At 39.4% G+C, this 18,645-nt stretch overlaps 1 long non-coding RNA gene across 1 annotated transcript; it reads left to right on the forward strand.

Annotated features, from left to right (window-relative positions):
• Positions 1 to 252: 252 nt before the first annotated feature.
• LOC129787690 (uncharacterized) lies at positions 253 to 6,471 on the forward strand. The gene is made up of 2 exons (XR_008750250.1): positions 253 to 1,321; positions 6,294 to 6,471. It is a non-coding gene; the product is annotated as an uncharacterized LOC129787690 (long non-coding RNA).
• Positions 6,472 to 18,645: the final 12,174 nt, after the last annotated feature.

The raw sequence follows: 18,645 nt of genomic DNA on the forward strand, positions 1-18,645 counted from the left end.
AAAGCTGAATAAATTTCTGTATTTTAAGTGGATTGCAATTTTCTTGCAATTTTTACTCTTTGATCTTCACCCAAGGGAGGCAAATGAATGAAATTTCTCAATTAAAAATACATTAGAAAAATTCTTGCAATGTAAAATTCTTTTAGTCTCTACAATTTTTTTTTTCGAATTATAAAACTTTCAAGTTGAGATAATGTCTCGGAGCTGTTGGAATATTTTCTTCTCAGAGACTGTCGATGGTATTTGTAACGTGCACAAATTTTGAAAATTTGCCATTATGGGAGAAATAACGATCAATTTAAATAAGTCTCCAAAACCCAACTTACGCCGATGATCTTTTATATGTGTATGTGTTGTGTGGGTTTTGGGGTGGGGCAAGTTAATATGCCTTCTTCTTCTTGACAGAGAAAAGTTTAGTACACCGTGGAAGACCGGCAGGAAAAGACCTATTTTTCCGTGCGAGTCGGACGTACCAGTTGGGGCGAAATCCCCCTGGGGCCCAGTGGCCATCTTGTGAAGTGTGCCACCCGTGCAGTGGAAGAGATACGCCGCCTGCCGCGGTGAGAAATTAGAAGGACGGAAGGATTTGCTGCAATTGGCGTCCAGTGGCAGCTACCGTGCCACTGCACACTCCCCGTCAAATTTGGGAGTTCCGCCGAGGCGAGGGATTTCATCCGGAGCCTCTCGTAATCCACCACTTGTGACACGACTCACTCCCTGACAATTCGGGAGTTCTGCGGAGTTAGAAGCGCAGCAGAAGCAGCAGTGACTCACCATCGGTGACGACATCCTCCCCGTCAATTTAGGGAGTTCCGCCAAGGCGAGGGATTTTATCCGGAGCCTTCCGTGACCCACAACTTGTGGCACGACTCACTCTCAGGCAATTCAGAGAGTGCGGCGGAGTTGAAGAGCATCAGAGGCAGTGGTGATTCACCAACCATCAAGGCACCCTCCCAGTCACTATAGGGAGCGCTGCCAAGGCGAGGGATTTCATCCGGAGCCTTTCGTGACCTGCAATTCGTGTCACGACATTCTCCCTGAGAATTCGGGAGTTCAGCAGAGGTGGAAGAGCGTCTGGGACGACAGTGATTCATCACCCAGAGGGCTCACTCCCCGTGGAATTGGAGAGTCTCACCGAGCCGAAGAAGTTCTACTCGGGCATCTCATGGTACAGCAGAGCATCTTGACTACAAGAGACGTCGCCCAGATGATGTGAAGAAGGACCCGATTTTGTAGTGAGTGGCTGAATAAATCGTCCCCGTTTGAGGACTAAGAGGAAAAAGGATTTCTATAAATGGCGCCCAACCATCGGTGGAACCAGGTAAGTACCCAATTTGAGTCTCATGCCCCTGGTAGCTACCGAAAAATTAGAATTTTAGAGAAAAACTTTTGTGTTTCGATGCAATTTTGCATTCTGTTTAATTTAATGACAAAGTTCCCCTTTAAATGAGATGAAATTTCCAGCAATTTTGGGCTCTTCTAGCCGCCTTGTTGGAAAGAAAACTCGCGTTAAAGAATTTTTTTTTTTTTTCCGTTTTTTCTTTTCTCTTGAGAAGAAATGGTTTTGGATTTTAAATCCAAAATTTTTGCTTAAAGTAAATTGGCCATGCGAGTTGGCATTTAAAATTAATTTAAAAATTTATACAGAGCCCTTCTGGGGACGAAAGAGGGATATTCTGTGGCAAATATTCCTCCCCCAGAATCTCTGATTGATTTGCACGAACAGGACGAATGAAGAGATTGAATCATTATCCTTTTGAAAGGTCTCTTCCCTGTAACGGCAACAAATTGAATAATATTTTTTGAAGTTTCTTAAGTTTTAAAATTTTTGCTTTCTATAAATTTTGTCAACTTTTAGTTGATTTTCGTCGCAAAGTAGGGACTTATTTGTTCTGTGTGTTTGTGAATCTTGACACTTTATGAATTGATAAGATCATCAGCGTTTTCCTTCAGACAATATTTACAAGGAAAACGGCGGGAAATTTAAGTTCTCGCAATTATGGGTAAAATTCTGAAATGGAGAAATCTTTGACTTTCTTTTAACCTTGTGGTGGAGCCATGACATTGCTTCACGGTCAAAGTGCGTTCGCTTATCACATAGCGGTGATCTCTCTTGCGATAATAGTTGAGAGATAAAGTAAAGCTTTATCCCCCTAAAAATTTGGGGATTCTTTTGTAGCAATTCTCTTTAGAAAATTTTTTTTTGCTACAAACTTTTAAAAATTTTACCGGTGCTTAAATTTAAATCTTTTTTTTTCCAATTGTGCACCGTTGGGGACAATTTTAAATCTCTTTATTTTCTATTGATCCCCTGAACTTTGATTTATTAAATTTTATTTCCAATTAATTTGGTTGAGCGATTTCTCATCTCGCCATTGAACGTGGGGCATGCGCTGTGGGCTTATCGGACGCAGGTGCCCTTTGATTTTCTGATCCTCGTATCTTGCTTAGGCAATCGATTAAGCGGGTTGAGCAGAATTTGCTGGAACATGGGTGTCCGCTTTTCTCGCGTGCTGCGTCCTGCGGGCAATGATGAGATGAGGAAAATTATTTTGCTCTTTTTGGATTTAATTATTTCCGTGTTCAGTTTTGCATTGCTGACACGTTCATTGTGTTAAATATTTGCTGATAATGATATAAAGCTTTTTGAATTTTGAAATATTTACAGTCATTTATTACAATAGTTTTGCTCTTTTGCGGATTTTATTGAACCTTATAATTCGCACTTGAAAAGTTTGCACTTTGGATGCAATCAAATTATTAATTCTTTTGCTAAATGATTCACCCTTTTCTTTAAAACTATATGGCATGGCAGATGGTACACGGTTCGGTGTATGGCGCCCAAATTTGATTCTTTTTATTGAGATTTTCCTGATGGAGTTCTCTGTTGAAGTTTGTGATTGAAGTTTTCCCGATCACAACTTCCTGATTTAAAATTTTCTTTATTAAATTTTCAATTAAAATTTTATTGATTCTTGCGTTTTCCTGATCCCTGCATCGGGCGTTGAGCATGCGATGTGAGCTGACTCAGGATGGGCGCCCGTTTATTTTCCGATCCTCGTATCTTGCCTAGCAATTGATTAAGCGGGTTGAGCGGAATTTAGCGGGTCGCTTATCGTAAACTCTGTCCTTGCGTTAGCGTTTGACGAACGGTGATGGGTTTATGGAAAATTAGCGCTTTCCACTTGATAAGGATGTTTTTGGAACAGCTTGCATTGCTGTTTGAATTTAAGGGAGAGAATTGCTTTAATTTAATTTAAACCTACTGAATAGGTAGTACAAACATCCTTGGAAAGCTTTCTTGTTAAAGCGTTAGATTTTCTATCCGGGGATGGAGGTCTCCTCAGTGGTTTTTCGGCATATGTTTTTCACGAGACCTCCTGTTTTAATTTCCCCGTTGTGAAGTGGCGCCCTCCTTCCACGGGATTCCCAGCTTTAGTCTGGTTTATCCAGTTCGGATGTGAGTCCTTCCCTTTTGAAGAACTCGCCGGAAAAATTTTGGGATTCGTCCCGAAGTTTCGCCGTGGATTCTGGTTTGAGGAGATGTGTACCTTCTCCCAGATCCATCCGACTCCATTGAGATGTGAGACCGTTGGTGGTTTCTTTCCTCGCACCTTCTGTGTGAGGATCTCAATGAATCTTGATTAGCTTTGCCTCGATGCCTCTTATGAGAACAATTAATACTCTAGATGGGTGATTCTCTTTTGATAATTCGTTGGGAACGTCTGGTCGGTTCGAGATCCTCCACTTTCTTTTCTTTTTATTTATCTCGTTTGAAATTCATCGCCAACCTTAGGGTTTAACTTTGTTGACCCTTGCATTCTCTTTCCTTTCCTTAATATTTCCAATCATCCAATATCACCATAAAACAGGATCTGAATTTATTCAGAGATTGGTTAATGCCCATTGGTACAGATTTTGCATGGAGAGAAGTAAATTAAAGCATGTTCCGCTGGAAGTAGGTTTTAACTGTCTTTTCTTACTCTCTCCGTATTTATTCAATTTGTTTAAACCGGAAGGAAGGTATTATATTGCTAATTCAAAATTTATTATTGTTGAATCCTCAATAGTTGCAGTATGAGGAGAGATTTTGCATGAGTATCAGCATCCATGATGAGAGTCACGTTTTAAAATTTGTCAGAGTCGTATCATGCCTTATTTGGCAAGAGCTCTTTCGGATGGCATTCGGTTGATTCGTAATCGGAGATGTTTGTTCCTCGAATTCTTTCCCCTGCACTTGGCAGAATCCAATTAATTCCATCCTTCCCAATCCTATGAAAGTACATGCACAAGATGCATAGGACCCATCCCACCTAACTATTGGAGTCAATACTCCTTTCGCATTCTCGTCTAGTCCGCGAAAAAAAATATCACATGAAATAATAGAAAGATTCCTTCCTCTTGTTGCCATGCGACCACCTCCAATGGTAGGGCAGAAAAGTGCCATCTGGACCCATACTTATTCTTGTGGGCTCGTGGATGAATCACAGGAAAGCGAGGACGGCGTACCTCCAAGGTTGTCTCCTTCTTTTCATAGGTGCTCTCTGACGGTGACCTCGAGGCAAGGAATCGTCGAAAATTGAAGAGTGGTGGAGGAGTTGAGCGGCGAAAGAGAAGAGAGAAAGGCAAAACAGGAGTCAGATTGACAAAGAGCCCAATGAAAGGGGTGGTCCTTTACACCAACCTGGGATAACTCTGCTTATGAGCCTTTTGCTCAAATGGTGGCGGCGACTGAGTTCACATCCACCCAGTACGCAATCTCACGGATGGAGCCGAGGCCCTGAAAAGCCAAATCTTCATCGAAGGTTCACCCCGTTCGTGCCCATGTCTAAATTCCACCCCATCTACGTTTTTTGAAAGAGAATGAGGAGAAAGAAAGTTACTTCGGGGCCTCCGGGTGAGCTGGAGATTGGTGGAATAAAAAAAAGGGTAGGGGGGCCGGTGAAATGCCGAGGGGAGGTGAACTCAGTAAAAGAAGAGAAGGAGGAGAGAAAAAAAAAAAAAAAAAAAAAAAAAAAAAAAGAGAAGGAAAAAAGAGAGAGAGAGAGAGAGAAAAGAGAGAGAGAAGGAGGAGGAGAGAGAGAAGGAGAAGCGGCGTCGAGGATTCTTTGCCTAGAGACCATCTGATGAGATGCTCCTGTGGGGAGTTGGTGTCGGCTAAGAAGGGACAATGGACGAGTGGACTTGTGTGAAGTCTTAAGGTTCTCGGGAGACTTATGGAGCGAGGAGCCAACGAGAGATGCCAGCAGTGGTTAACGCAGTTAGGATCTTTCGCCCCCAAATCCGTTGTCCAAGGCCCACGTTATGCAAAGCGCGTGAGTCACTGTCTTACGAGTTTGCGGAAGGATCAGAGAGAGAAGTGGAGATAAATTTAAAGTCCATCTCACCTTTCCCCACACAAACACTTCCGCGTTGCTAATAGCAAATGCTGGTAAGGAGAGAGAGACAATCAGTTTGAAGAAAGCTCAAGAAGCTTTATTAAGAATCACACCGCCTTCCTTCCAATCTTATTTTTCTTAAGTAAAACCATTTTTCCCTCCTTCACTTTCGTGACTCTCGAAATAAATTGGGATCTTTGAGTAGATTTAGATCCACAAGTTGAAGGAGATGTTAATCAGTAATTTTTATTTTCATTTCATGGTAAATTTTGAGTCTGATAAACCTGAAGAAACTCAATCTACATGATTGAGGAGAAGAAGACTGTGGGTTTTGAAGAAGAAGGGCAATTAGAACAAAGATATCCTTTGTCATTCCTTTAGTTTCCCTTCCAATTCCTTTCCTTGCCTTTTTCCACCTCGAAACCTTTTCTAAAGGGCGTGAAGTTCACTCGAGGGTTTGGAGGAGCGGGATACATAATCCCCATAGTTTTCGCCTCTTCTAGGTGCGATCAGCTCGAATTCCCTTTATTTTATTATGTTAAATGCCGAGGTATTCTAATGGATAATTAATTATTAAAGTTCTGTTCTTCTTATAAATTTATGCCGAACGTGGAAGGTACCCAAAACCAACCATTCTGTCCATCGCCAATGTTTTCTTTTCTTAAGTAGTTGCATCACTTCCTTTCATAGAGTAACTTAAAACTCTTTTCTTTTTTTTTTCTCCTTTTTGTTTTCTTTTGCAACAAAGGGGTGATGTAACGTGCACAAATTTTGAAAATTTGCCATTATGGGAGAAATAACGATCAATTTAAATAAGTCTCCAAAACCCAACTTACGCCGATGATCTTTTATATGTGTATGTGTTGTGTGGGTTTTGGGGTGGGGCAAGTTAATATGCCTTCTTCTTCTTGACAGAGAAAAGTTTAGTACACCGTGGAAGACCGGCAGGAAAAGACCTATTTTTCCGTGCGAGTCGGACGTACCAGTTGGGGCGAAATCCCCCTGGGGCCCAGTGGCCATCTTGTGAAGTGTGCCACCCGTGCAGTGGAAGAGATACGCCGCCTGCCGCGGTGAGAAATTAGAAGGACGGAAGGATTTGCTGCAATTGGCGTCCAGTGGCAGCTACCGTGCCACTGCACACTCCCCGTCAAATTTGGGAGTTCCGCCGAGGCGAGGGATTTCATCCGGAGCCTCTCGTAATCCACCACTTGTGACACGACTCACTCCCTGACAATTCGGGAGTTCTGCGGAGTTAGAAGCGCAGCAGAAGCAGCAGTGACTCACCATCGGTGACGACATCCTCCCCGTCAATTTAGGGAGTTCCGCCAAGGCGAGGGATTTTATCCGGAGCCTTCCGTGACCCACAACTTGTGGCACGACTCACTCTCAGGCAATTCAGAGAGTGCGGCGGAGTTGAAGAGCATCAGAGGCAGTGGTGATTCACCAACCATCAAGGCACCCTCCCAGTCACTATAGGGAGCGCTGCCAAGGCGAGGGATTTCATCCGGAGCCTTTCGTGACCTGCAAGGGAGGCAAATGAATGAAATTTCTCAATTAAAAATACATTAGAAAAATTCTTGCAATGTAAAATTCTTTTAGTCTCTACAATTTTTTTTTTCGAATTATAAAACTTTCAAGTTGAGATAATGTCTCGGAGCTGTTGGAATATTTTCTTCTCAGAGACTGTCGATGGTATTCTTGCGCGTGGAATTTCTAGCCTCCATCCCTGTGTGATGAAATTTGTGCGCCATCGTGTGCAAAAGCGACTCTCAGCTTTTCCTAGGCAAATGGAAAAATAGAAAAATCTTCACCCTTTGCGATAACGCTCTGGAGACATCATCATTACGTTGTTTGTGCCTTCGTGTGTTACGATGCCTTTACCATGCTCGTCAGGGCGTGCAACAACTCCCTTGCAAGACTTCTTTTGCTCGCCCCCACGCCCCGTGCAGGGGGCTCCACCAACTCCGTTTTAGTGAGAATGGCGACAGATTTTACGGATAGACGAAGGACTTTCTCTATATATAAAATGACTTACTCTTCAGTTTTTTTTCTCCTTTTGCTTTCACGACCCCCTCCCGCGCTATATCTCTCTTCTCGACTTTGATGATTCGTTCAGCTATTCGGTATTTACACTCATAAAAATAAATCTCGCACACGATGGGAAAAGTTTTTTTCCCTGAGCTAGAACCGATCTCAAATGGAAAATTTATGCCATTTTGGTCTGAATGCAGAAGCATCTGTTACATCATGGTGATATTTTCATACGAATTGCGAAGATTCTTTTGAAAGAAATCAATATTGCTCCCACATTTAGAGTGGAGGGGGGGTGGTGGTCTCAGTGGGTTCTTCAGTTACCATAAAATGAAGAAGGGAAAAAAAGTTTCCTCGAAAGTTTTCATTTTTTACGTAAATTTTTATGATTTTTGTGAATTATCAATATCTTTTCCGATGTCAGATTCAATTTGTATCGTTTAAGAAGAAATATATATATTAAATTTTTAGATAAAAAATTAGGAAAAATCAAAGATTCTTGTCAAATTAAAAAAAAATCAGGAGCAAAATGTCTGGATAATGGCCCAAAAACGACATGTTGGTATCAGTTTAAATGTGCTTCACGGTAAAAGCTCACAAGTGGACTTTGGACAAAAGTCATTAATCAAGCACTTGAAAGGCCATTGAGGGGTGATTTCTGAAATATCATGCCATACATACCCCTCGTTCACCTCAATTACCAACATGGAAGGGATTTGTGCCACGATATGGATGTTTTAATCACCTGCAACAGGAGGAGAAATTCAACGTGTGAGCAAAAGCAAATGGATTATTGATTGATTGCCCACATGGAAATTTTGATAATTGCGTGCACCCGAGTAATTGAACAAAGTGAGATTCTTTCCCACGCTGTGCTCAAGTGTTTTCGCAATCGATGGTGGCATTAATGGGAAGTAATTGAAATACATACCCAGAAGGGATTTTCGACTCGGGCCCCCCCGGTATTAAACTCACTCCCACCACCCCCTATTTAAAGCTCAAACGAGCACTTTTTTCTCTCTCTCTCCCTCTCTCATTCTCAAGAATAAATCCCGCATGTAGGAGATACATATACGAAGAGAGCACCGTACATATTCCGCGTTATCCGTATCAGTGAAATGTTGATCTTCCTTTACGTCATACAAAGAAATTCGATTTGGATGAAGAGAACACGATAATCTTCTTACACTCCTCAACGAAAGCTTCAACGGATGATTGGTTTTATTTCTTCGTATTTAGATCCCATAAGGACTTGAACGCTTTCTTTCTTGAGAAATTTTCACCTCTTGACACATTGCTGTTAAAGTTTATTGACATAATGTTGGGAAATTAATACAAAAATAATTAAAATAAATATGTTCTTTACGCAATAAATTGGAATGAAATTAAAGCTTGCAAGCTCACCTGTATGATTATATATTTTACAAAATCTCAAAAGGTTGTATTGAAAATTTCTTCAACATTTTCTTTCACAGAGTTCCCTCAAGCATTTTCCCTTTTGTTGTCTCAATTATCGTTGCTGAGAGTTTCTTTTCTTTATTTTATTTTTTTTTTTCTTATTCTAACAAAATTCCCAGAAATGGTTTTAGTAGATTTCTTGGGATCCCATTCTCCTTCCATACACACACTCAATGGAACCTAAAGAAATTGAGAGCTTTGATGTTTCAGGAAACAATTAGAAATCCCTCTCACGAGCCAAAGAAATCCATGAGGCTTTTGAGTAAAAAGAAAGACTCATGGCAATTGTGTGCTCGGTTAATTATTTTCGCAGATTCGGAGATGGAAAAGCGGCCCTTCCGACTGTGCTACAAATCATACTGATCTATTTGTCTGGGTAAAATGACGAAAATTCATCAAGGGAAAAGACTCCAATTCGTCAAAATCATCCACAAAAGGGAACTGCCAATTAGGCGCCCAACCCCAGCAGAAGGCTCCACACTGCTATGTGATTTTCATCACACACATATACGAGAAATCGTCTACCCCAAAATGTTCTCGCACATTGTTTGGTGTCATCTTTTCACCATTTGATGGGTGTCTTTTTGGTAAAACTTCCCCTCCCCCTCATCCCATACACAGAGTCTGTTTATTTCGTATTGTTGGTGCGGGATTTTATGTAGTCCCACAGGGGATTGAAACTCACTGCCATGCACTACATCTTCCACCATGGGAAGTATCACTCAAGAATGGTATATGAACTTCACGTACCAAAAGTACGATGAGCACCGGAGAGAGACGCTTTATGAGTAAACTTTCTCCTTTGCTGTGTCATTATATAATGTACGAGGTAAATTGTCGCTTCGCTCCAATTTACCTCGCCCCGCTTCGCGGGGATTTGTTGCGCTTCGCGCAAATTTTAGAGGAAAAAAAATTGTGATGGTTTGATTGAGGCCACTTATAAATCCCGGAGAAAAATTTTGGAAAGAGAAGAAATATCAATTTCATACAACACTTTAGGCGCCAAATTCAAAAATTTGCAAAAACTACATGAAATCTCTATGGGGGCTACCTGAAGGGGGGCTTTGGGGGGAAAATGAATACGGCCATCTGAAACCGCCTGTTATAAGGGGCCTCTGTACCAAATTTCATCGCGATCGGATAAACGGTGTGGATTTGTATAGAAAAGTCGGAACGACGATTACCAACAAACAGGCCTTTCTTTATTATATAGATGGGAAGCTCTCATCGAACGAAAAAGAAGAAAAATTGCAAAGAGAAGAAATCATTTTCATACAACACTTTAGGCGCCAAATTCAAAAATTTGCAAAAACTGCATGAAATCTCTATGGGGGCTACCTGAAGGGGGGCTTTGAGGGGAAAATGAATACGGCCATCTGAAACGGCCTGTTATAAGGAGCCTCTGTACCAAATTTCATCGCGATCGGACAAACGGTGTGGATTTGTATAGAAAAGTCGGAACGACGATTACCAACAAACAGGCCTTTCTTTATTATATAGATGGGAAGCTCTCATCGAACGAAAAAGAAGAAAAATTGCAAAGAGAAGAAATCATTTTCATACAACACTTTAGGCGCCAAATTCAAAAATTTGCAAAAACTGCATGAAATCTCTATGGGGGCTACCTGAAGGGGGGCTTTGGGGGGAAAATGAATACGGCCATCTGAAACCGCCTGTTATAAGGAGCCTCTGTACCAAATTTCATCGCGATCAGTCAAACGGTGTGGATTTGTATAGAAAAGTCGGAACGACGATTACCAACAAACAGGCCTTTCTTTATTATATAGATGAATGCTGGATAAATTCGCATATATGTATGTACGTACATATATGACTTTCATTGAATGTCTCTCACATCTGCAATAGTGTCATCTTCTAATCATTCATCCAAGTTGGGAAATTTGCAAAGATTCCCCACACCCGCCCACACCTCAAAGTCGTCTGGTGTGGTACCACACAGCAGGAATTTCAGTAATTTTCACTCAACCACCCACAATTACATTCCCACCCTGTTTGTCGGGGGTGGGTGGGGAAGTTTGTCGCCTCGAGGAGTTGACTTAAAAGGAATAGCACCCATTTGCACATGGTTTTACACATTCTTACGTGAAGGACATGCAATGCACATATGTGGTGCGGTGAACGAATGACGGGCATTGACAATTTAATCTCACTCAAAACGGTGGAAGTCTTCTGCATATAATCACCCATGACCTGAGTGGGATCAAAATTGAATTTTTCTTTACTTTTTGTGAAGAGTTTTCACCTTTTCTGTGAGCTTTTGGAGCAAGGATTCGTGTTTGCTCAAAAATCCTTTTTTTTACATTTTCTCTAAATTGCTTTGTGCAGGTCATCCAGGTCATCTAGTTTAAATCCACCAGTTTGTTGTGGCAAAATGAGCTATCAAAGCTCCCCCAAAAAGCATTCTCAATTTACCAAATTAAACAAGTTTCCAAATGGAACTTTATTTACTAAAACAGAATTCATCTTGAAGTAAATTCAATGAATTAAATATCTCATCTCTGTTGTTTCATCTCCTCTTTCAAAATTGTTTTCAAAATAATTTTCAAAATAATTCTAACTAACATTGCATTTATAGAATAAACCTTGTATTCATTTAATTGCAAGTGCAAAAGGAAATTCTCATATGTAGTGATTTTCCCAGTCAAATCAAAACTTACATCACGCAAACGAGAACTTTCAGCTTTGATTTGCCATTCAAACATAAAACATCACATCAGCAATGTTTGTTGGAATTTAATTTAAATTCTATTAATTACTGTGAATTCGTAGTGAAAACAAACTTCAAATAGGTTAGTAAACATCGTAGTCATGTCTAATATATTATATAATTTGACTTTAAACGTTTCACATAGAATACCGTTTACATGCCCCCTTAAGCTTCAATGAATAGAAATTCTAAATAAAGTTTTGAATAAAGATGGAAATCCATTTCTCAAAATTTATTCCTCAAACCTTCTCTTTTGTATGCGATATTGCACAAACTTCACAGAAGACATCTTCCCTCCCATCACCCAACCTCCGGCCGCTTCAATTGATGCGCACCCCGTGATAAAATATTTAATGCAAAAGCGATCTTCCGCGTCATCTCGGAAAATTGCATCACAACAACCAGGTATTTTCCCATAAATTTCTCATGTTGCGAAATTCGAAACTTTCCATAAGAGACACACATCACAATATTTGGTTGGAGGGTGGTGAGTTGGTGGAATGCATTATTAAGCACTTCCATTGTGTTGAATCTGAAAATGTTGTAAACAATACCATAAAGTGGGTAATGTTTAAGCAAATAAATAAGTGGGGGTGTAATATTTGTTGCCTGTTAACTTGACAAACATCTGTCTTATCTTGTGTCGATTTCAAACTTCTCTACAGCTTCTTAAGATACCTATACTATACATTTTATACTATATGTTTTTATAATTACAACCTGAAAACTTCCCATAGCATTGAAAGCACTAAAATCTCACAAAGTAACGACCGAACGGTAAAAGAATTTTTGAGAGAAGAAAAAGTACCCTCAGAATTCATTAAGTTTCACCGCGGCGATGTCTGGGTGGGTATGAAGAAACTTTGTGGAGTAAATAAAAGTGAACTATATGGCAGAATTTAATTCAAGGGCTAAAATTCACCAAGGGGATGAAATCAAAAACAAGTTGATTGGAGAAGAGAAACTCTAATGGAAAGCTTTCCCAGAATATATACTCAAACTTGCCCAAGAATTTGCCAAAAGCTCTCTTGAAAATCAAGTGAGAAGATAACTTAGACAAGATAAAAGGAACTACAGTTCCTAAGTAATAGGGGCTGGAGTTCAGGATTTGTTAATTCTAAAACGATTTTTTTTAAAGATTTTTTTTGTAAGAAAATTCAGTAAAAAAAATGTACGAAAAGCATTAAAAAGCTCATGAAAAAAGTTCGAGAAAACATTCATTTGAGCACTTGTTATCCCTTTTACCTGATTAATTAATTACACTGACAAATGGATCGATGTTTTGCTGTGAACGTCGAAAAAACTTCTTCAACTGTGGAAAAGCTTCCGTCCACTTGGCTGATTAATTGCAATCACACAGTGATGACTTCCTGATAAACACACCACCTGATTGATTTTTATTCAATTAAGCTCTATCCCCAGTTGTCCATTGCAATTGTCTCAAAAAACATTTTTAGAGGTGGAAGAGAGAGAGTAATTTCCTTTGCTATGTGAGAATTCCTGGGAGTAGTTGTTTTTGAATTCTTGTGAAGTCACACGAAAAATGAGAAAATGAATCAACTCTCCAGCGAGCCAGGGAGGTGGGAGGTTTTCACAGATAGAAAGTGTTGGTGTTACTGCATTTCCCCATCAATTAATTTCATTTAAAAAGTAAATTCTTCAAAATTGGGATTTTTGTAGTCTCTTTGAGGGTTTCCTTTTGACTGAGATTTTTTTTCTCTACTCCTACTCCTTAATTGGTGTTTTTCCTGTCGATGGCAAATCCTCCCGGCGGGGTGTTGGGAGAGAAATTGGTGTTTTGGGCGTTTTGACAGTGCGAAAACCTCCCACGCAGACACGGGATGATTTAGAGAGGTAACAATAAATCCTCGGCAATACTTCATATTTTTCCGATATTTTGCCAACCCCTCCTTTTCCGCGCGATAAATAAAATGCCTTCTCTCGGGTGATTATCATGGGGATATCCGCAAAAAATATTTCACACACAGGAATTCAACGCAAATAATTCCTTCAAATGCGAATTTGATAATGCGAAAAGTGCGTTCATCTTGAGGAATGGGCTCGTTTTTTTCTTGTGCTGAAAGGGGGCGGGTGGCACCCTCTTCACACATTATGTATATGTGGTCCCTATTCGTGCCTGTAATACGAGAGTGCACACACAATAAAATAACTAACGACCTAGCAGGAAAACATTTTTCTCGACAAATTTCCCCCCACGGCGCGCGATTTCGTCATGTATTGAAAATTCTTTGCCATCAACACAGGAAAATTGAATTCCCAGTTTATAAATTTTCCGTTCATGACACAAATGGTGTCGTTTATTTTCAAAATACTTCTTCCCATTTACCCCATGGCTGGGTTGCTCCACTAAAGGGGGAGGGGTCTGTGTGGAAACAACCCCAGTCTTGTCGCGTCTTATGCGGTACTCCAAAAGGCCCACACACCCAGTGTGGTGCTGTGAGAGAGGGAAGCCCAAAAATGGGATGAGAGCTCGGGGGGGTTTACAGAGAGATTTTCCTCTCGACAATTTATGTGACTAAAAATATTTATTTGCTTCACATTTGTGCATATGAAGGTTCAGTTTCATCCCACCCCGGAGAACCCATTTACACCCATTCAATTCCCATTCTCCCAAGCATTTGCAGACGACACTCTCTGGCCACTGAGCAATTGCATTTCGCCACCATTTCAGGGGAATACGACGACGAAAAAAAAGGCAGGAGACTGCATCCTCTTTTCGTTTGGAGAGAAGATGGAAAAATTCAATGGCGAATTTCATTTTACATCCTCGCCCCTTCGTAGAGGTCTTTCTCCAACATCCAGCCTTTCAGTGGCCGACGATGTGGGAAAAGTAATGGTCAAAGTGTGAGAAAAATTGCGCAAAGGAAGGGAAATTGAAAATATGATGCAATTTGCATTTTCGATTGAAATATACACACTCTTTGTGAAATTTATGGCTTGTTCCGTGTCAACAAGCGCGTTGAAAATAAAATTACCGAGGGGTGAAGTTTTTGAATTTCTTTTCTATTCGAGAACATTGCAGAGATTTTATTTATCTTACCAGATTTTCTATTATTTTCTTTTAATCAATAAACTTTTGAAAATTATTGATTAAAAATTAGGATAAAGAAGCATTGATTAAACATTTTATTTTTTACTTTCAATACCTGAGAAATCAAAATTTTCTTCATGTTTATTTAAAAATTTAAAATAACATTCTATTCATTCATTTTTTTCCTCAAAAAAAACATTCATTAAAAAAAAGAAGAATATTTTCAAACAAAATTTAAATAACCCCCTAATTTTTTTTCTTTTGTCACTGAACTTTCTCCATCTCTTTAATCCACACACACACTGTTTGCCAACTTTTACCAAAGAATAAATCAACAAAAAAAAGAAAGCATAGTAAAAGCTCCATGGATATGTAACGAAAAGCTTGCATAAACTTCAATGTAAGTGAATTGAATAAATATGTAGGTATATAAATTGTATGATGAGATATAAATTCCCAAATGTTATGGGAATGTTTTGTGGATGATGGTTCAGCATTGCGGAAATCAAACACACATATACTGTGTTCCTAAAACATTTGCAAATGATGGAGAAATTTCGGACGAATTTGCATATTTAGTCACAATGTAATGGGCCAATTAATAGTGGATCAAAATATGCTTCAGTAACTCGGGGGAAGCTCTCCACAACCCAATTATATTATTATATTACACAATATAATAATCAAGTGGAGGCAAATTTATCCAAAAGAGCTCCCCCCGCATACACAACTAGGTTTGTGCAAAAACACGCAATTGTGGGGATTTCGGGGGTAATATATAGATATTTGGTGAGAGTTTGGGGTATTTGGCCACTGTTTTGGGGGATCCATATGTTATTGGGTGGACGATGTTTAATGCTGTGAAGACAGAGAGCGAATGGGAAGTTGATGAAAGCACCCAAATTTGATTAAGTCAATCCTTTTCTGGGCTATAATCACCAACATAATTGAGTTTGTGCCAAGATTAAACGAAGGAGCACACATTGTTGTCTGGCAAAAGGGATATGCCACTTGGGTATGTGGGTGTAAAACACCCAACCCCACAACATCCCACCTACAGCACTCACATGAGATCCACTCTTCACCAAAAACCCACTTCACATGAGATCGTCGAGAGATGACGACACTTTTTGAGACATCCCAATTCGTCGATTCACTGAACCTGACAGTTCAAGATGAGATAGAACCGATAAAATACGTCTTAAGGATATATCAGACTATAAAACTTATAGACTTTACTTAAAAAACAAATCAAGTCATTTAAATACAATTATTTTCCAATTTAGCAAGTCATAATAATTTTTAATTATCACTCTACGACATAATTTGATATTAAAATAATAAGATTGTTTATAGAAACAATTAAGGCGAAATAGTTTGCACAAGGTAATAGGGTAATAAATTTAAAATTTAATTCAAGATTAGCTTTAGGAAAATTATTTTGCTACGGGAAAGGATATACTATGTCATCAAATTTTCAAATGAATTAAATTTTATTTGAAATTTATGAAAATTTTCTTAGAAAATTACTTCTTTACTCAATTAGAATTTGTTGTTGTTTTTTGGTCGTATTTTAAGATTTTTTTAAAGATCTTTATGCATTATGCTCTTTTGCAAAGTTCTTTAACAAAATAAGCTTTTGTTATGAGCTTTGGTGCAGTTTATAGGCTTTTTTGTTCAAGATAAAAAAAAATAATTTATAAGAAAAAGATCTTCAGATAGACATTCAAGAGAAAGCTCAATCTTTTATCTAAACTTCTTAATTCTTATCCTCTCTGTGAATATGCTATCAATTCTCTCGGGGGCGGACTGGTGTAGATGAGTGAGGGAACCTGGTGAGTAAATGGGGTGATTAGTTGCTCAATGGCTTTTTCAGGAGTGGGTGGTTACCAGAGAGGGAAAAGGGTGAAGGAATGGGGGCAGATCGAAGGGATGGGGATTGAGATTGATTTTATTGCTCGACTGGTGGCACTATAATGAAATCGATACACGCAATTGAGTGACAAGGAAAATTCTCCGTGCTGAACAACTCCATTCTCATTCGAACATGTGTCGGGAGACTTAATCTCTCGGAGTCATCTTGCCGCAAGAACTCACCCCCATGGGAATAAGAATCGTTCAATGATCTCTCAGATGTGGGAAACTTTGGCATGAGAGAGCCCCCTTCTCTCTCAGGCCATGAGGGGATGATACTGAGTTCTGTGCAATTGAGGATGCTCAAATGTTGTGATTCGGTCAAAAATACATTCTCATGAAAATTGATATGAACCTAGTTCGGCGCCTATATATGTATGTAAACACATTGCTCTGTTCAATAAATGGGACCTGGAGGAGTTGAGTGTGCCAGTAGGAAAATTGTGCAAATATTGGACGATGGAAGTGACCATAGATATTTGATTCTCACCCTCCAACCCAACTCACTCTTCCACCCCCACTCATCCCCGTAGTTGGTAGTGGAAAATATATCCCGAAAGCGTGTGACCACTCTTAAGTACACACTTTCACAAGGACACGGAATCAATTTCACTTCGGATTGATTGAATTTGTTCAATGAAATTGATATTGAGCTGTGGGCGAAAATGGGGGGTGTTTTAATATTAAGATGGACGAGTGAGGTGTGTATCTTTCCACATCATTTGCACTATAAATTTCCTTCCTTTTTCCTTCCACCCCTCCCGAAATAAACAAGAATGCTTTCACCTCTTTCATTGTGGCGACATAATTAATTTTGTTCCAACATTTTCTTTCACTCTTCATTTACAAGGGAGAATTTTCCCAAAGCCCTAGCGATGCGGAGGGTTTGCCTGATACGATGTCGCTCAGATGCGAGCTTCTTGTTCTTCCTCTTTAACTTCCCCACATTCCCGTTTGCCGTTTTTCTTCGTCGAAATGAATTTCAAGGTTTTCATGGGAAAAAACAAAATTGCAATTTCAGCAGAATCCCTCAAATAGAGCGAAGCTTCTGCCCAGCTTCCAATTAAAGATTGTTAATTGATTCCAAGAACTTTTCTTTTTCCACGTTCCCCTTGAAAAGTTTTCCAAAAGCATAGCATTTCCCGCAAAGAAATTGAGTGCAAATTGAAATGAATACCCAAAGAAAGTGAATTATATACCTTCACAGAAGCAGGATATATGTATATAGTAGATGGTGAGAGGGGGTGTCTCGCAAGAAGGAAAATTTTACACGCAAAAGAGATGAAACTGAAATGCCAATCTTGAGATAATTGGGCACGAGGACAATCAAAATAATCACATTGAATATTTCATCAATCATCTTCATGCAAGTTGAATTTAATTATTCCATCTATAAATGATATTAATTCCAATTTACGACGGGGTGGTTTTGCCATGGGTAAGATGAAATATATATAAAATGACGCTTTCGCAACAATTTATTACAGCAAAGCCTTGTCTGTCATTCAAATGGACTTAGGGCGTGTTGTATACCCAAAACCCCCTCCGCCTATCCCGCAAAACGTGGCGTTTGTTGCCATGAAGACAATATATATAACGCACAAGAGAGTAATGGGAGAAAATCAACCCCCAAACTATGCGGGGATAACCATCCCGTGAACACATGAAAAACCATCTCTCAGCAGTATATTTTGGGTGAATGAATAAAATTAAGACTAATTTTATTTTTCTTCTCTTTTCCTTTACCACCACCCAGGCAGTGTTAATGCTATTTAGTATTCAAGAGCAAATAAAATGAATAAATGGGTAAAGTGATATAAATTCCGTACACGGTTTCGATATATTTGTATTGCTGCGTGCCAAAAGGGATGGGGTTGCTATAAAAAAAATTGTTGAAGGGTAAATTAGGAAAATTCTTCCCTAAAAATTAAAATTGCTTAATTGTTTAACTTTAGAATCATCATAATTTTTTCTCAATAAAATAATTCATTCTGTAAGTGTTGAAAATCAATTGAATATATTTTCAGAGTGCATCGCTGCTGAAAGTTTTCTCAGGAAGTAAGGAAGACTCAATCCGGAAGGAT

Source organism: Lutzomyia longipalpis, chromosome 1 (genome assembly GCF_024334085.1).
Source record: "Lutzomyia longipalpis isolate SR_M1_2022 chromosome 1, ASM2433408v1".
NCBI classification, from domain to species: domain Eukaryota; kingdom Metazoa; phylum Arthropoda; class Insecta; order Diptera; family Psychodidae; genus Lutzomyia; species Lutzomyia longipalpis.